The sequence below is a fragment of the Muntiacus reevesi genome, chromosome 12 (assembly GCF_963930625.1).
Source record: "Muntiacus reevesi chromosome 12, mMunRee1.1, whole genome shotgun sequence".
Lineage (NCBI taxonomy): Eukaryota > Metazoa > Chordata > Mammalia > Artiodactyla > Cervidae > Muntiacus > Muntiacus reevesi.
Genome location: NC_089260.1, coordinates 9499156 through 9520035, shown reverse-complemented (window position 1 = coordinate 9520035; position 20880 = coordinate 9499156).

The window sequence follows — 20880 nt, the reverse complement described above, 5'->3', positions numbered from 1 at the left end:
AATTGCTAATTAGCATCTATGACCTAATATTCTCTAGCAACCAAGAGTAATAGCAGTAATTTCCAATCGTATGCAGAATACAAGTCTCCAATATTGCCAGCACTTCTGTTTCATTTGTAATTAACTGCAAGCAATTATTACAGTCAAGAAAGTATATTCTAATGCTCGTAGGTAATAAAATAAAGATAAATTATGTTTGTAAAACTTATATATGTGTCATGCTGACTGACTGGTGTTCTTTGAAAGCCCTGAGGTTATACAGGTATCAATTAAATTTTTCTTTTTGTCAACAATGGTATCACTCTTAATTTTAATTTGTAACTTTTAGTTCACTACTTAATTATTTGCTCTTTGCTTGAAAATGAATATTTATTCGATTTTGTTTTGAGTTCATGGATGAAAGAAAGCATTTAGAAGTTAGTAATTAAGGAGAGATGTCACATTATCTGACAATATGTTTTAAGAGACTAGTAATGCATACTTAAGTGGGGATACAGTATGCACAGGACTGACTTATGACATGAAAATGAAAGAATTTGATTTCAGATTTTTCCATGAGAGTTACACTTCTGTGAATGTAAATAAGATTGTTGTATAAAAAATTTAAAATGACATTTAAGATGATTTTTTACCCTGTAAGAAAGAATAAAGTCTTACTTATCTAGAACTGTAAAGGACTGCAGTTTTCAGTATGATTGATTTCCTTCCCAGATAATTTACCCTTTAATGCACCAGTACTGTATTTTAAATATTTTTGATGTGCATTTTCTCAAAAAAATTATTCCCATGCTCTACTTTGCATCATTTTTGATGGGCCCTCCTGATTCTGGAGGATGCCTTCCTGTGCAACAAGGATGTTAGATTATTTAGGCGAAATTGGGTCTTAATCTTCACTTCCCACAATAAGAGCAGCTCATCTTGCACGCTTCTGCACTGTCCTGGCTTTCATCCTTCATTCCACTCCAAGAACATGTTTTGTTGCTCAACCTTAGCCTTCAAAAATGTCCGACCTTAGAAAACAGACTATACACATGATTTAATCCTTTACTGGTTAAGCAGGGTCATCATCAGGCACATTAATTATTATATAGTGCAGAAATATAATAGTATAATTAACATTTGAAGGTTTGTGTATTTCCCCTACCCTGAAAGGTTTCAGGTGTCTGTGCTTTTCTTATTATTTCTTATTCCTTCCTTTACTGACAGCTGCAACTTAAACCCGCTGTCACCGCTTAAAGCCATCCCTATCTCTGATTCTCAGCTTATAAAGCCAGAGACGTGAAGGTGATCAAGGGAAACCATACAACTAAGTTCAGTAAATCCTAATGTGATGATGTAAAAGCACATTGTGAAACTGTCAAGTACTCTAAAACCACAAAGCACTGCTATTAAACAGAACTAGAATAACAGGTAGGGAATAGAGTAGGGCAAATTTAAGCTCAAACTATAGAAGAAATTATTCAAGCTTTAGAGGTAGCGATGATAATGGTGATGATTGTTGTTGTTCAATCATGTCTGAATCTTTGCCACCCCATGGACTGCCTCATGCCATGCTTCCCTGTCCTTCACTATCTTCTGGAGTTTGCTCAAAATTATGTCCATTGAGTCAGCGATGCCATCCAACCATCTCATCCTCTGTTGCCCCCTTCTCTTTCTCCTGCCTTCAGTCTTTCCCAACATCAGGGTCTTTTCAAATGACTCAGCTCTTCCAATCAAGTGACCAAAGTATTGGAGTTTCAGCTTCAGCATCAGTCCTTCCAATGAATATTAAGGGTTTATTTCCTTTAAGATAGACTGGTTTGATCTCCTTGCAGCCCAAAGGATTCTCAAGAGCTTTCTCCAGCACCACAGGATCTTCAGTACTCAGCCTTCTTTATGGTCCAGCTCTCACATTTGTACAAGACTACTGGAAAAACATAGCTTTCATTAGACAGATTTTGGTCAGCAAAGTGGTGTCTCTGCTTTCTAAAATGCTATCTAGGTTTGTCATAGCTTTTCTTCCAAGGACCAAGCGTCTTTTAATTTCATGGCTGCAGTCACCATCTGCAATGATTTTGGAGCCCAAGAAAATAAAGTCTGTCCCTGTCTCCATTTTTTGCCCATTTGCCAGGAAGTGATGGAACTGGATGGCATGATCTTAAGCATTTTTTTTGAATGTTGAATTTTAAGCCAGCTTTTTCACTCTCCTCTTTCACCTTCATCAAGAGGCTCTTTAGTTCCTTTTTGCTTTCTGCCATTAGAGTGGTGTCATTTGCATATCTGAGGTTATTGATATTTCTGCCAGCAATCTTGTTTCCAGCTTGTGCTTCACCCAGCCCAGCATTTCGCATGATGTACTCTATGTGTAAGTTAAACAAGCAGGGTAACAATATACAGTCTTGAAATACTCCTTTCCCAATTTTGAATGGTCTGTTGCTCCATGTCCAGTTTTAACCATATGCTTTTTGACCTGCATACAGGTTTCTCAGGAGGCAGGTAAGATGGTATGGTACTCCCATCAATTTAAGAATGTCCCACAGTTTTTTGTGATTCACACAGTCAAAGGCTTTAGCATAGTCAATGAAGCAAAGTAGATGTGCTTTTGGAATTCCCTCACTTTTTCTATAATCCAACGAATGTTGGCAATTCGATCTCCAGCTCTTCTGCCGTTTCTAAATCCTGCTTGTACATCTGGAAGTTCTTGGTTTACATACTGTTGAAGCCTGGCTTGAAGAATTTTGAGCATTACATTGCTAGCAATGTAATGAGTGCAATTGTGTGGTAGTTTGAACATTCATTGGCATTGCCCTTCTTTGGGATTAGAATGATAACTGATAAGCTTTTCCGGTCCTGTGGCCACTGCTGAGTTTTCCAAATTTGCTGTCATATTGAGTGCAGCACTTTCACAGCATCATCTTTCAGGATTTGAAATAGCTCAGCAGGAATTCTATCACTTCTATCACTTGTTTGTAGTAATGCTTCCTAAGACCCACCTGACTTTAATAGCAAAAAACTATTTACCACTTATTCTGTGCCAGACACCATGCCAGTCAATTTTATACAGCATCCAATTAAATGACATCTATAACCATAAAGGTTAATGATTATTATTAATATTAACAATATTATGATTTTTCATTCTAGAAAATTCAGACTTTGTTTATATAATCTTGGAATTAACATACAGATATTATAGAAAGGCATTTGGATCACCCCATGCCTGTTTGCTTTCAAAACATGTGAGTATAATTACCAAGTTTTTCTGCATCCCAAGTATGGTAGAAGATAAGAAAAGAAAACATTTTCCACAATCATCAAGTCCAGCCCTGTGATTTTATAGTTGAAGACATTGAAGATCATTGTGCTGAAAACTATCACTTTCCTGCATTCAATCTCCTCCTCCAGGACAGGAATTTGTTTCTAATCACTTTCAGTATGTAAACTTCTCTCTCTGTCTCCATTTCTCCTGCCGTCAGCCTTCTCCTCACTCCTCATTACTTGAAATTGGTCTGACATGGGCTATAGCAACAGAGGGGAAAGAAGGGAGAATTGTGGACATTTTTGCAACTTACAACACTCTCTTTCACAAGTTCCTCTTTTCTTACTTGCCTTTTTAAATATCGGTTCAACTCTGATGTTCACCATTGGCCTCTTTCCTTAGTCTTTTACCTTCTCCCCTTGCATCTCTTCCTATAACTTCAGCTCTCATGTTTTCACGGATGATTCACAGATCTCTCTGTCAACCCTTAACCATGTTCGTGAGCTCCAGAGTGGAATTTTCAACTACTTATTGGAAATGTACCTGACTTCCCACATGCAACTTCTCAGATGCAACAAGTTCCAAACTAAACTCTATATTCTTTTTCAGACGTGTTTCTTTTTGAAACGTTGACTCTGTAATTTGTGTTATTTTCCATCTCTTCTTCCAGTCTAGAGATCTCAGAACAGGTTTTGATGCTTTTCTCTCCTACAAACCCTGTTGAATCGGTTAGTGAGTTCTGATCATTCAACCTAAGTGTTCCTCAGGCTCCTCTTTGTTTATTCCTCATCTCACCTTGATTAGATACAGTGGTTCTTACTAGATTATTTATTGATTTTTCTTTACTCCTTTATGTATAAAATTGAATATATACTCTTCATTGTGATCAGAATAGTATGTCTGAAATATGTGACTATACATACACATGTATGCATGCTAAATTGATTCATTTCTGTCCAACTCTTTGCGACTCTATGGACTGTACCCTCCAGGCTCCTCTGTTCGTGAGCCTTTCCAGGGAAGAATATTGGTTGCCATGCCCTCCTCCAGAGGATCTTCCTGGCCCAAGTATTGAATCTTCGATTCTTACATCTCTTGCACTGGCAGGCAGGTTCTTTGCCACTAGCACCACCTGTGAAGCTCACATATACACATTCCTATCTTATTTAGATATCCTTTTATAGCTTCTCATTATCTGGAAGTAAAAAAAAAAAAAGTCTGCTGACTCTTGTTCTTGGAGATTTGAAGTGTTCTTAGATGTCTTCAAGTCATAATTATTTTGTGTACCAATGTTATATCTCCCTGTGTTTAGCATCCTGCCTCACTTGTAACAGATGTTCGTTAGATACTTGTTGGATGGACAAATGAAAGAATGTTAAGTGTACCCACAAGGAAGAGCAACAACAATCAGAGAGTTCTTGTGTGTTGTGTTAGAAAGAGTAAGAAAACTTAGAGATCAACAGTCCTTGTTTTGAATCTAGCACTGCCACCTCCTAGCCATGGACCTTGGACAATTTATTTAATCCCTCTGACCCCAGGTTTCTCTGTTGATAAGAAGGAGATAGTGATAGTTTGTGTTCTATGTCAGAGATAATGTATGTGAAACGCATACACAAAACTCCTTTTAATACATGGGGATATTATTTATTATCACCATCATCATCAGCCCAGGTGAAAGAGCTATCAATTTCCGGTGTAACAATATATAATAGAGACCCAACCGTACAGACTGAGATTTAAACTCAGGTGGGACTCAAAGTGTGAGATATGAGCCGAGTCCCAAACATTCAAAACCAAACAAATATAGAGCTCAGGATAGAGAACCCCAGCAAGAATTCATGCACAGGGAAAGAAAAATCAGAACTTAGAAGATAAAGGTATAAGAGAAGTTTATTACTATAAAAAGCTTCCCTGGGGGCTCAGGTGGTAAAGTATTCACCTGCAATGCAGGAGACCTAGGTTCAATCCCTGGGGCGGGAAGGTCCCCTGGAGAAGGGCATGGCCACCCACTCCAATATTCTTGCCTGGAGAATCCCATGGACAGAGGAGCCTGGCGGGCTACAGTCCACGGGGTTGCAAAGAGTCAGACAGGACTGAATGACTATGCATGCATGCATTAAGAAGCCTGGATAAAATATGAGAGGATAGGGATGCTTGGTATTAAAGTGATGAGCCCCATCTATAAATATTTGTGTCATAAACTTCTATTCTAGAAAGTATGCAAGACAAAAAAGAACATACACACCATACCTTCTATAGTATTTTCAAGATTAAATACATTGATTTCTTTTTATCTTTTTTTTTTCACCCTTTGGCAGCCACAAGAAAAATTGACATTAAAATTTACAACAAAAAGATGTATAAACAAAAAGTTACCTCTCCAGTTCTGTTTAATGGTGCTACAAATATGAAAACAAAATTGCTTGCCTAGTGGCTCAGTCAGTAAAGAATCTGCCTGCAGTACAGGAGACCCGGGTTCGATCCCTGGGTCGGGAAGATCCCCTGGAGAAGGAAATGGCAGCTCACTCCAGTATTCTTGCCTGGAAAATCCCATGGACAGAGGAGCCTGGTAGGCTGCAGTCCATGGGGTCACAAAGAGTTGGGAACAACTGACCGACTAACACTCAATACTTTGCAAACTGAAGAGAAGATTATTCTGTAAAAAGGTCATTTTGATGAAAGCGTGTTCAGGCAGTAAAAACCTTAGCCTAATTTCTGAAATAAATTGTAACTAGAAATATTAAAATTAGCAACTCTTAGAATAAAGGTGGTATTCTTGGACCATGTCATTATAGCTATTCCTTTTTGCAGAGTCTGCTGAGAAGTCTCCTATTCCATTAAACCAAGATTTCTAATCTTCTCTCTGAAGATCTTCAAAGAAGTGAATAGAAATTTCTCCATTGGTGCTCAGATCCACCAAATGAGTCCATTTGAGGTCACTGAGAAGATTCTATGCTAGTATCTTTCATTCTTCTAAGTTTTTTTTAGAATATGAGAATATGGCTTTTCAAATCTTCTAATTGGAAAGAATTCATTGTATTAGACCAAGTCATTTATATGATTCCAAACAGTCATACATCCAATAAAAATACTCATCCAATTTAAAAACTAGGTTAAAAAAAGTGATAAGCTCCTCACCTAGCTGTCCCATCTATCCACAGAGTCTGAACAGGCATGAATCTACAGAGGGATCAGAATGATATGTTCTATCTGCAAAGGAAAGAGATTGGGGGGAGAGGCAGAGGACACGGCTGTTTTATCTGTCTGTAGGGTCTTTATTGAGCCGTCACTGTGTATGTTTAAGGGATTATATGATCCATACTGTGCAAATACTCACAAAAAATCAGCCATTTTATAGGCCACATTCTAATTTTGATTTCTTTTTCTCAAAGGTTATCTTAATTTCCATATTTTTTAAACTTTAACTTTCTCCTTTTTTTCAGCCACTAATACTGATGTCACTCTCCTTTTAAATAGGCACACCACTGTAGATGCGTGGTTTTTCCTTTTCTGTACATCTATATGCCAAATTATATGGCCACTTTAAAGAAATACAGAAAAATAATATGTCAAATAACCTAAAGGGTTAGTGTATTTTTAGATAATATATAGTAACTGTCAATATTATCCATGATATTTAATTTACCTTATACTCATGTATATTTGTTTCTAGTTACAGCCTTTGAAATAGGGAAATCAGGCACTTCTTTATCTATCTTTTTCAGTCACTTTAAATATCTCTGATACCTGGATGCCAGTTTGGTTTTATCTCATAGTCTTAATTTTGATTGATTGATAATGGCTGCCTAGAGCAGGGTGTTCAGGGGAATTGGAAGACATTGTCCAGAAACAGGAGCAGAGAAAGAGTGCTGTGATTGGTTATCAATGTCTGCTATGGGTAAGTGAAGGGGAAAGAGCAGAACCATTGTAGTGTATAGGACAAACCTATTCTATATAATGATATAGTCGTTTCTACTAATGTCAGTGGTTTTCAAATGACTTATAGCCTTATTGGTTTTCTCATATGAATCACAGACCATGGAAAATGAATTGAGCGACTAATTTCTCAATTCTCTCAAGGATGCTACATAAGTCATACTATCCTAGACTCATAAAACAGAAGTTAATCCTATATAAACAATGGATAACTTAGGGCATGGGGCTTACTTGTCCCAGGCTGAGAAAGACTGAGGTGGTCAATAAGGACCTCAAAGTCTACTACAGGTGGAAGGAGGAACAGAGAGGGAAGGATTCCAGTCTTCCATTTGTAAGCCAACCGTATCAGCCTCACTCTTACTGGGGGGTATGTGTGCATGCTAATTCATGTATTATAGAATTCATTTGAAAAATATTCTACAGTTTAAAAATCTTCAAATTAAAAAAGTTTGAAAGCAGCTGATACAGATTTTTTTTCTTCTGACTGTTGAAGTTATTCTTTTTCATTTTATATAAATTTGTCTTTATTATCCAAGATAAATCAAAATGTTGCTATATTTTGCTATTAATTGCTCTTCCATCATGTGAAACAAAAATTTCCTTTGATTGTCTAAGAAAATAATGTGGAAGATAGGAAAAATATCATCAAGTCAAGATTGTGTAGTCAGTAAGAAAATCAAGCCCATTAGATCATGATTAACAGAAGTTTTGAATTAAGGGATTTGATGTAAATTTCCATATTCACCTTTGCACCTGGATTCTGAAACAGCTGCCCCTTTAATCATTTACAAATTTCTTCAAATAGTGTTTCCTTTTTCCTTGTTGTTTGATAGCTAATGTAATTAACATCATTTCAGCAAACCTGTAAAAATCTGCTGTAGATTTTGCGATTTGTGTCTAGCAGGGCCTTCAGAGGGCTTCCCTGGAGGCTCAGTGGTAAAGAATCCACCTGCAATGCAGGAGACACAGGAGGTGCAAGTTCAGTCCCTGGATCAGGAAGATCCTCTGGAGGAGGGCATGGCAACCCACTCCGATATTCTTGAAGAATCCCAAGACAGAGGAGCCTGGCAAGCCACAGTCCATAGGGTCACAGAGAGTCTGAAGCAACAGAGCCTGCAAGCATGTAGGGCCTTCAGATAGATGAAAGCTATTCCAAGTAGAATCTTGCTTTTTGACACAGATTATTTCAATGCCCTATAAGTAATTAATCACCAAAAAAACCCTACATTAATGTAGCCCTCAGGTCATACATTGGGACCTAGAAGCTAAATGAATAGAAAGTTCACCTTGTCCAAGAAATATTCATTTGTTTTACATGGCTTATGTTACACAACTTATTTGCTTTATATTTAGAAGCCCAATCTAATGGCATATGTGCAATATGGAAAACTTGTTATTTTGAGGACTGTGCTTTTATTATTAACTTTTGCCAGGCATGGGGCAAAGAAGATGTTAGAAGATGGCCTTGGTTATGGGGATACACAGCCCAGTGAAAGAGGCAAATTATTAAGTGAGGTGACGTGAAAGTCGCTCAGTTGTGTTGACTCTTTGCGACCCCATGGACTATACAGTCCATGGAATTCTCCAGGCCAGAATACTGGAGTGGGTAGCCCTTCCCTTTTCTAGGGGATCTTCCCAACCCAGGGGTCAAATCCAGGTCTTCCGCATTGCAGGTGGATTCTTTACCAGCTGAGCCACTGGGGAAGCCCAAGAATACTGTAGTGGGTAGCCTATCACTTCTCCAGGGGATCTTCTCGACCAGGAATCAAAATGGGGTCTCCTGCATTGCAGGCAGATTCTTTACCAACTGAGCTATGAGGGAGTAAATTTAAAACTAGTCATCAGAAATTGTGATCAATGCTGTGGAAAATGTAAATAGTAGACTGAGCTCAAGACAAATGGGTCAGGCTCCTTTGGGCATGGTTGGGAGTTATTTCCTGAGGCAGTGATGTTTACTCTGGGCCTTGCAGAGTCAAATATGTTCAAGGCACTGAAGGAAAACCTGTGAGCCTGAGTTCCAGGTGGAGAAAGGGAAAGCAAGAGGAAAAGTTCCAGAAATGTGCCAAGACCTGATCATAGAGCCAGGGGAAGCCATTGACGGGATACTTGAAATGAGCTGATCCTTAGTTTTAAGAGATGAGTGCAACACTAGCATTGTGGGGGAGCAAGAGGGGAAAAAAGGAGATGTTCTACGTGGCAATTGTAATAATTAATTAATAGATAAAATACACTTAATTAATAATTAATTTTGGCCAGCAGTGACTGAAACCTGGATATAAGAAGGCATAGAATGGACAGTTGCGATGTTTATTTGAAAGGCAGAGTTGATAGGACTTTCTGACAGATTGTGTACTGACGGGTGGGGTGACGTGGAGGACATAATGAAGGAAAGGAAGGAATTAGGAGTAACTGAGAGACTGAACAACAACACTTGGCTTTCTGGCTTGAGGAAGAAAGTGGCTGAGGGCACCATTCATTAACACAGGAAAATCTGAGCTAAAGGGGACTCACTGGGAAAGTTGAGACATCTACATAGACATCTGGAAGAGGTAGTCAGATAGATGGGCCGTGTTGGAGGCTTAGAAAAACAAATTTATGAGTCATCATCAGAGAGGAGTCATTTAAAGCAGTAGAACTGAATAAGGTCACCTCAGTTCAGTTCAGTTGCTCAGTCGTCTGACTCTTTGTGACCCCATGGATTGCAGCATGCCAGGCCTCCCTGTCCATCACCAATTCCCGGAGTTGGTTCAAACTCATGGCCATTGAGTTGGTGATGCCATCCAACCATCTCATCCTCTGTCATCCCCTTCTCCTCCTGCCTTCAATCTTTCCCACCATCAGGGTCTTTTTAAATGAGTCAACTCTTAGCATCAGGTGGCCAAAGTATTGGAGTTTCAGCTTCAGCATCAGCCCTTTCAATGGATATTCAGGACTGATTTCCTTTAACATGGACTGGTTTGATTTCCTTGCAGTCTAAGGAACTCTCAAGAATCTTCTCCAACACCACAGTTCAAAAGCATCAGTTCTTCATAGGGTGGGAATATAGAAAAATATAAGAAGGTAGGTTCAGAACCTCACCCAAAGAACACCAGTTTTTAGAGATTTGTTTGAAAGAACCGTTTGCAAAGAAAATAAAGAATGTGGAACTAGTGAATTGGATAGGTCCCAGAAAGGTGTGCTATACTGCGAATTTTTTGCATGTATGGAAGCCAGCGCTGTGCTGTGTTCAGTTGCTCAGTCACATCTGACTCTTTGCAAACCCAAAGGTGTAGTACTATGGAACACAGGCAAAATTTAAAAATTGGGAAGGTTGAGCTTTAAAGAATGGTCCTAAGAAGCAGATGGAGATGATGATCATGGACCGCTTGTTGGGTTTTCATGATACTGAAATGGGTTTGAACAGTGTCTGGTGGGCTAGTATTATGTGAGAGAAATGATTTAGTGAAAATGGAGGATCAGTGCACCCATGGGATATGGACAAGAGTAGCGCGAGCCAATGATTTGAGAAAATGTGATCCAGAAGACAGGTTGGTGGTTTGGCCTACGATGGGAAATTAGGGAAGTACTCATCCCCTTTCTCATTTACTCTCTTTTCTCAATAAAACAGGACGTTTCAGCTGAGAAGAGACAATGGTGTTGATGTCTGTGGTGTGAGTAGAGGATGTCTCTGAAATGCTATGTTTCTTTATGGAGACCTACAGAGATATGGGCATTGTCAGCGAAAGCCTGCCAGGCTACTGAGACTTGCAGAGACCCACTCAATCACCAGGCAGAGCAGAGAGGGTGCTGAGTCTCATTCCCCTCACTCCCGGACAGGCATCTTACATTTTCAATTGACATGAAAAAGATTTAGAAAATAGCACAATTAATGTATTTGCCAAATGAAAAACTTCTCACTACTAAATATCAGGTTAAGAAACTAGAGTCTGGAAGAGCTTTGCTTCTTGACTGGGCTCTAAAGAAAGAACTAGTCCCTTCTATTTAAACAGGGAGTATTATTAGACTTAAATTCAATTTCTAAGTCCTCTGGAAAAGTTACGCAGATCGTTTAAGGAAGAAACATTTTTTTTTTCCCAAAAGAACTGAAATTCTGCTGGAATAGTTGAAAGTGATCTTAACCATTTCAATGAAAATTAATTTCTATATCAGCTCTAGGCTTTGAAGGAAATGGGGGCTGAGGGAAAAGAAGAGCGAAAGGAAAGAAAATTACTGTCTCTTGACTAGAATAGATCATTATTAGACCATCATGTGGGTTACACATCCCTGGGGCAGGGCTCCAGCTCCTGCCTACAAAAGCGTGTGAGGAGCTGACAGTGTTTCCGTCTTATTACTTAATCCAATCCATGTGGAGCAGAAAGACACATGGAGACAAAACAGTGATTCTTCTTCTGTGCGAACAGTCAGAGACCCACAAACTGCATGTCATCCTGTGATCCAGAAGTGAGCTTGAGAGAAGTATGACTGAGGAAGAGAGAAGTCTTGAAGTTTTGTGACACTGTGCTCAGAAGCATAATTGGGAAAGTGAGGATAGATCATTCAGTAATAAATCACTGATATTCAGTGCAGCAGAACCACATTTTACCTTTGCTTTGAAACAATATTATATAAATATGTAAAATAATGTTATGAGTGATTGTCAACCTGGTTAATTTAATTAATAATTTTACATTTTTAAAGAAAACATTATTATAAGACACAATTAGGTGAACTATTTGCTCTATTTTTTGTTCCCTATAAGAAATGTGGCTACTTATGCCAGAAGCATCACAAAAATCACTTATGATCTTCCTTGATGTCAGCTGATATTTGAGAATCAGTAAATAGAACAAAATGCTCTTGTTAAAAGATGTGATGCTTCTCATATGGAACTTTCTGAAGAAGTATTCTATTTGTATCATGAATGTAGCAGTAGGTATAGAGTTAGCTTTAACACTTCACCTCCTATTTTCTGATGCTGTCAGGTTGTAACTCTTATAAGATTTTCAGACAGCAGTAAAAGCAGATTCTTCCAGCCCATGCCCAAACTTCCACAACATAATTGCCATAACTTTGAAAAATTAGCACCTGTATACAGGATCTGATGCTACTATGAATGAATGTAAACAACACCTGCAAGGTTCTAAAGGTATGTCTGTCATCTTTTTTCAAAGAGTTTAATCCAGTGGCTTCATGCTTATGTATCTACACATATCTATACATATGCATGTGTGCACACTCAGTCGTTCGGTCATGTCCAACTCTTTGCAACCCTGTGGACAGTAGCTCACTAGCCTCCACTGTCCATGGAATTTTCCAGGCAAGAACACTGGAGTGAGTGCCATTTCCTTCTCCAGAGGATCTTCCTGACCCAGGGGTCAAGCCTGCATCTCTTGTGCCTCCTGCATTGACAGACAGATTCTTTACCATTGAGCCGTCTGGGAAGCCCCATCCATACACACAACTTGGAACCAAAAAAAAAAAGAGAGATTTCCAATTCAACCCTCCTTTTTAAAAAGCCTAGTGTATACAAGGCCCCAAAATTAAGGTTATAGGAAGCCCTTGACAACAAAAATTGTCAATTTTCTTATATGCAAATAGAACTAGCAGTTTCTTTTTTTCTGCTAAGATTTTAAGGACCAAGGACAGTTACAAACACCTATCTGGATCCAGACTATAAATAAGCTTAGTTAATATATATTATATATGTATATGAATCATTATTGCCCCATAATAAAAGCAGAAATGGAATTGAAAAGTAATCACTGTTTCTTGGAAAAAATAATTACACATTTACTGTATTCTCTAGAAAACAAAGCCTGAAATTATTATTTTTTTCTCAGAATTATTTCTTTGATTCAGGAAAGAATTAGAACATGAGGTTATGAGCACTGTATTCAACCCTTTGGCACACTGGGGAAATGAAGTAGTGTGAGAATGAAAATCAAGAGCTGGAAATCGCATTGCCTTGGAAAGGCTGAGATCGAGGCTTAATTTCTTAGCTCAGCATCTGAACTCATGTCTGTTTCTGGCTATATACCAGTAATCTGGGCTGGAGAAGGGAAGGCTGGCCCCCACCGTGAGTAGCAACATATGGTGTGGCCCCAAAGGTAGCAATGCTTGTCACTTAAATGCTCAAGGTCAGAGGAGTGGTGCTTGGGGATGGAGTGGGGAAGGAAGCAAATTAAGTTGTTCTCTCTAGATTTTATTTCATGGTGAGCTAAGGAATATCAAAATCAAGGTTGTATCCCTGGAAAATTACTTTCAGAGTTTCAGGCTGCTGCAAAGTATGCTAGATTTCAACCAAGCGATTGGACCACGTTGGCTTTGAAGACCCTGAGCTGTAGAAGTGGGGAGCACAAGGGTCTGGCCAGAGGGAGGACACACAGGCAAATTTCTCACCGAAGGAAAATGTAGGGCTGAATCTCCGTTAGAACTAACCTACGTGAGCCTCATGTTTGTGTTCTGTATAATGAGGAGAGTGTCATCTACCTTACTGACTCTGAGGTTAGGCTTATAGCCCTTCGTGTGTAAAAGATGTTCAGTCAAGAACAGCTATCAGCGTTAGAGACGTTTTCTGATGATGTTTTTGTTTTTTCACTGAATTATATTGGTTTACAATGCTGTGTTAATTTCAGGTATAGAGCAAAGTGATTCATACATATACTTTTTCAAATTCCTTTCCATTACAGTTTATTATAAGATACTGAATATAGTTCCCTCTGCTATGCAGGAGGTCCTTGTTGTTTAAAGTTTGTTTTATGTATCTGTGAGTCTATTTCTGTTTTGTAAATAAGGTCATTTATGTCATAGCTTAGATTGCCGTATAAGTGGTATGTGCATGCTCAGATGCTAAGCCATTCCCTACTCTTTGTGACCCCATGGGCTGTAGCGCTCCTACAGGCTTCTCTGTCCACGGGATTTTTCAGGCAAGAATACTCAAGTGGGTTGCCATTTCCTCCTCCAGTGAATCGTCCCAACCCAGGGATTGAACTCACACCTCTTGCATCTCCTGCTTTGGCAGGTGGGTTCTTTAGCATTGAGCACCCTGGGAAGCTCTACATATAAACGATATCATATTTGTTTTTCTCTTATGTGTTAACACTTCACTTAGTATGATAATCTCTAGGTTCATCCATGTTGCTGCAAATGGCAATATTTCATTCTTTTTAATATATACCATATCTTCCTTATCTATTCATCTGTCAATGGACAGTTTGCTTCCAAGTCTTGGCTATTGTAAATAGTGCTACTATAAAAACTGAGGGGCATGTATCTTTTTAAAATAGAGTTTCCATCTTTTGCAGATATATGCTCAGGAATGGAATTGCTGGATCATATTGTAGCTCTGATTTTAGTATTTTAAAGAATGTCTATACTGTTCTCTGTAGTGTCTGTACCCATTTAAATTCCCAGTAACAGTGTAGGAGTGTTCCATTTTTCTATACTATCTCCAGAGTTTATTTCTTGATGATGGCCATTCTGACCAGTGTGAAGTAACACTTCATTGTAGTTTTGCTTTGCATTTCACCAGTAATTAGCGATGTTGAATATCTTTTCATCTTATCTTCTTTAGAAAAACATATATTTACATCTTCTGCCTATTTAAAAAAATTTTTTGAGCTGAGTAAGCCATTTGTATAATTTGGAAATTAATTTCTTATTGGTTGCATTGTTTTCAAATATCTTCTCTCATGCTATAGATTATCTTTCTAATGGTATGTAAAGAATTTAAAAAGTGATTACCTCCACAAGCCTCATATTCTAGAATAGATCTGTTAAAAATGCCCTCAGAGCATCTCTCAATTGAAGAAGAGTCTCACTGAATTTAGGAAAAGAAGGTAATTTTCAGATGACTGGGTACTTGTTACAAAGAATGGATGGATGGAGGACTAAAACTTCTATCGTTTATAGGAAACAGTGCTTCTCCTTGCTATATTTGAACCATCTTGACCACGTTAGAATCAAAATGAAATGAATACCCTCGAAACTTCACACATTTTAGCACAGCTACATTAAGTACCTGGAAAGTAAACCTAATTTTCTCAAAGAAACTAACCTGGCCTAATAGCCCCATTTGCTACTGATATTATTGATTTACATGAATGTGAATATAATGACTTGAATCTAAGAACCCAGAAGACGATGATTACTTTTCCAAAGTTCAAGTGATAATCAAAAGCTTTTTCAAAATGTCTCCTGATCTTCTTGGTCAATTAATTGTAAAATTTTTTAAAAATAGCAGTTATATTTGAAATTTGAGCATTGCTAAGTTGTTTGCATAAATGATGTCTTGTCTTTGTACACAGGCCTTTTCTGTGTACAAAATAAGAGGTCATATCAGGTCTCACATCTTTTGTCACTCTGCTTATTTTGAGTTTTTTAGTTTACTGGAAGAGCAAATGCGGGAAAATCTGGTACACAGAGCTTTACTACTAATGTTTATGAATTGAGCATTTAAAATTAATAGAAGTTATCCCCTGTCATAAAAAAATAAATTTATCAAAGAGTAAAAACAATTAGGTATTGAAAAATCTGGCCATGTTTGAGGTTTAGAAAATGATTAAATACTAGTTTTTAAATGTTTTGGCTTTGGAACGTTGCCAAATGGGTTTTGCCAAACACATTTTTCTGTCATTTCACAACCCATGTGTGTGTTTTAATGAATGTATAATCCGTATGTTCTGATTCACTTAAACTTAACTTGACAAAATCTGTTTTAAGAATAATATGATTTCCAAGAAGACTTTATAGCTGTCCTAAGAAGTCACATCTTTAATTTTAAAAAGGAAGTCATAGTTTATGATGAATAAATGGAACTGATTTGTAAATTTGGAATACAAATCTAAATCTGAAATCCACATTTTAACAGCTTTACTAACTCATGTTTAGTGAAATAAGATTCAACTCTAAGTTATCATTATGTTATGTAAATGGAAGGTAAAGGGAAACACAGCCCATCTTCCTACTTCTATTGAGTGTACCAAGAAGAAAGAGCAATGGTGAAATGACAGAAAGAAAATTCAAATTTATGTTTCTTTTCTATGGCATACTCAACTCTGAAAATGCCTCCCAAGGTAAGTTACAACAAACATTTTAAAACTAATGTGAACTGGAAAGGAATAGATAGTAATGTAAAAGCAATGTGTACCTGGGGAAAAATTCAGATCCTAGCTGGAATCAGTGGAGTAGGCAATGGCAACTCACTCCAGTGCTCTTGCCTAGAGAATCCCATGGACAGAGGAGCCTGGTGGGCTGCAGTCCATGGGGTCGGGAAGAGTCGGACTCGACTGGGAGACTTCACTTTCATGCATTGGAGAAGGAAATGGCAACCCACTCCAGTGTTCTTGCCTGGAGAATCCCAGGACGGGGGAGCCTGGTGGGCTGCCGTCTGTGGGGTCGCACAGAGTCGGACACGACTGAAGCGACTTAGCAGCAGCAGCAGGAATCAGAAATGACTCTGGGCTCCACAAGGAAGGAAAGCTGAACCTGAGGTTGAGCATGGTACTCAAATGGCTTCATTTAGCAGCATAACGTTGGGAGCAGCCCTTATATCACAAGTGAGAAAGACACAAATGCTCTGTAGACGGAAACATTTTCTGGTTAGGACCTCAATATTTACATAGTAAATTATGCACTATGAGATTCAACTTATCTAGAAGATGAAACGAACCTAAAGTTGTATGCAGTATATGTTCATAATACAAGAAACAGCATACACACATACAAAGACAAGAAAGCAAGTTGCCATAAGTGAAAGCAGAAAAGAATAATAACATCAGGGTCCCAAGAATGTAAGATACTGGAAATATCAGATATAGATTGTGTGTAAAGAGTTAAAGAAAAATATAATTTTTAAAATAACCAACTAATAGATATCATCAAAAATAACATACCTTATTTGAAAAAGAACCAAATAAAACTATTAGAAATGAAAATTGAAACAATGAAATAAAAGTACAACAATAAAATAGAAGTACAATCATTATACAAAACAAATACAGTTAAGAAAAATTTTAACTGAATGCTGTATAAAGACATGAGAAGATGGAAATGAAAAATGGAAGAAATTTTATAGAACATGGAGAAAAAAATGGGAAACCAATAAAAACCTGTGTCAAAATAAAAACTTTTTTTTAAATGGAGAAACAGTAGTCAAAGAGATAATAGAGATAATTTTCTAGAACAATAGGAGACATGCATTCAGAGAAAGCAAAATGTATGACAAGCAGTATAAAAAAAAATTACATTGTCGTGAAGCTTTAGAAGATCAAATACAAAAGGAAGTTCTTTAAAGCATTCAAAAAGAAATTACTTATAAAGGAAGCATCAATAGGCAACTTCTCAAAATCAATGCCAAGAAAATAGGATGATATTTTAAGGTTTGATGAGAAAATAATTTAATTCAGAACACTGTATGCAGCATAACTGCTTTTAATGATGAGAGTAAATAAAAACATTTTCAGGAGAAGAAAAAAGCTCAGCATTTACTCCCATAAGAAATTTACTAAAGAAACTTCTGTGAAACATACCTCATAGAAAAGAAAAAAAAAGACTCCAAAAATAAGGTCTAAGAAGCAAGAAGTTGAGATGATCAAATAAATGTGACCTAAAAATAATCTGTCTAATTAAAAATAAACATACCATCTTTATAAAAATTTAAACCTAAGAGTTAAGATAACTGACCATATTAGCCTAATTCTAATCAATATTTTCTTGGAAGTCTGTTGTGGGTTGAATGTTTTCTACTCCAAAGAAATGACAGAGTCCTAACTCCTAGAGTTTGACCTTATTTGCAGATAAGGTCTTTGCAGGTGCAGCTAAGGATCTGAAGATAAGAACATCCTAAATTTCAGATGGGTTCTATATCCATGGAGTCTGTCCTTATAAGAGAAAGGAGACAGAGATGAGAGAACAAACACAAAGAGGGAATGTCACGTGAAACAGGAAGAGAGATTGGAGTTATGCAGCTGTAAACCAAGGGATGCCAAGGATTGCCAGCAGTCATCAAAAGCTAGAGGAGAAGCATGGAGATGCTCGTCAAGAGCCTCAAGAAGGTGCCGCCTAAAGCTACCGATGCCTTGATTTCAGACTTCTGATGTTTTGAGGAGCTACTCAAGATTTTCTAAAATGTGAAAGAAAAGGTAAGACCATTGAAACAAACTAAAAAGAAAAATAAGGATAGAGGATCTGCCCCACTATCTGTTGTAAATTCATACACAATGGTTTTCAATTGATCATGTTATCAGTAGAGTGTTTAAAATAGTGAGGGTGGGAATGATTTTCTTACAATGATTAGGAAAATGCTTTTTAACAAAAACTAGTATCTTGTAATGTGTGAGGCAGTCCTGCAATATGTGGGGCAGTATAAAGCCTTATATAGTATTACCCCAAATGCCAAGAGTTTTCTGATTAAGATATACTGAGCTCTTATCTGGTAATACATTGTCTAATAATTAAAACAATAAAAGACCCTTACATATGTGGAAACTAGACATATTAAATAAATAACGTTGCACATCATTGAGTAAAGGATGGCCTATGCAACCAATGACATTAGGACAATTTAGTATCTTTATGGAATAAAATATCCTTTGATCCCTATTTCATATTACATTTTAAGTGAAATCTTTTAAATTGTTAGAAGAAAATTTATGAATATACTTTTTATCTTTGGAGTAGAAAAGGTTTACTAAAAAATACCTGAAAGCACTAGCCATAATATAAAAATATATGACTCCATTAAAACTAAACACTTTGTTGTGCAAAAGCTTTTAAGTTTCATTAGGTCCCATTTGTTTATTTTTGCTTTTATTTCCAATATTCTGGGAGGTGGGTCATAGAGGATCCTACTGTGATTTATGTCGGAGAGTGTTTTCCCTATGTTCTCTTCTAGGAGTTTTATAGTTTCTGATCTTACATTTAGATCTTTTATCCATTTTGAGTTTATTTTTGTGCATGGTGTTAGAAAGTGTTCTCGTTTCATTCTTTTACAAGTGGTTGACCAGTTTTCCCAGCACCACTTGTTAAAGAGGTTGTCTTTTTTCCATTGTATATCCTTGCCTCCTCTGTCGAAGATAAGGTGTCCATAGGTTTGTGGATTTATCTCTGTGCTTTCTATTCTGTTCCATTGATCTATATTTCTGTCTTTGTGCCAGTACCATACTGTCTTGATGACTGTGGCTTTGTAGTAGAGTCTGAAGTCAGGCAGGTTGATTCCTCCAGATCCATCCTTCTTTCTCAAGATTACTTTGGCTATTCAAGCTTTTTTGTATTTCCATACAAATTGTGAAATTATTTGTTCTAGTTCTGTGAAAAATACCGTTGGTAGCTTAATAGGGATTGCATTGAATCTATAGGTTGCTTTGGGTGGTATAACCATTTTGACAATATTGATTCTTCCAATCCATGAACACGGTATGTTTCTCCATCTGGTTGTGTCCTCTTTGATTTCTTTCATCAGTGTTTTATAGTTTTCTATGTATAGGTCTTTCGTTTCTTTAGGTAGATATACTCCTAAGTATTTAATTATTTTTGTTGCAATGGTGAATGATATTGTTTCCTTAATTTCTCTTTCTGTTTTTTCATTGTTGGTGTATAGGAATGCAAGGGATTTTTGTGTGTTAATTTTATATTCTGCAACTTTACTATATTCATTGATTAGCTCTAGTAATTTTCTGGTAGAGTCTTTAGGGTTTTCTATGTAGACGATCATGTCATCTGCAAACAGCGATAGTTTCACTTCTTCTTTTCCTATCTGGATTCCTTTTACTTCTTTTTCTGCTCTGATTGCTGTGGCCAAAACTTCCAAAACTATGTTGAATAGTAGTGGTGAGAGTGCACAACAAAGGAAACTATAAGCAAGGTGAAAAGGCAGCCCTCAGATTGGGAGAAAATAATAGCAAATGAAGCAACAGACAAAGGATTAATCTCAAAAATATACAAGCAACTCCTGAAGCTCAATTCCAGAAAAATAAATGACTCAATCAATAAGTGGGCCAAAGAACTAAACAGACATTTCTCCAAAGAAGACATACAGATGGCTAACAAACACATGAAAAGATGCTCCACATCACTCATTATCAGAGAAATGCAAATCAAAATCACAATGAGGTACCATTACACGCCAGTCAGGATGGCTGCTATCCAAAAGTCTACAAGCAATAAATGCTGGAGAGGGTGTGGAGAAAAGGGAACCCTCTTACACTGTTGGTGGGAATGCAAACTAGTACAGCCACTATGGAGAACAGTGTGGAGATTTCTTTAAAAACTGGAAATAGGACTGCCATATGACCCAGCAATCCCACTTCTGGGCATATACACCAAGGAAACCCGATCTGCAAGAGACACGTGCACCCCAGTGTTCATCGCAGCACTGTTTATAAAAGCCAGGACATGGAAGCAACCTAGATGCCCATCAGCAGACGAATGGATAAGTAAGCTGTGGTACATATACACCATGGAATATTACTCAGCCATTAAAAAGAATTCATTTGAATCAGTTCTAATGAGATGGATGAAACTGGAGCCCATTATACAGAGTGAAGTAAGCCAGAAAGATAAAGAACATTACAGCATACTAACACATATATATGGAATTTAGAAAGATGGTAACAATAACCCTATATGCAGGGCAGAAAAAGAGACACAGAAGTACAGAACAGACTTTTGGACTCTATGGGAGAAGGCGAGGGTGGGATGTTTTGAGAGAACAGCATCAAAACATGTAT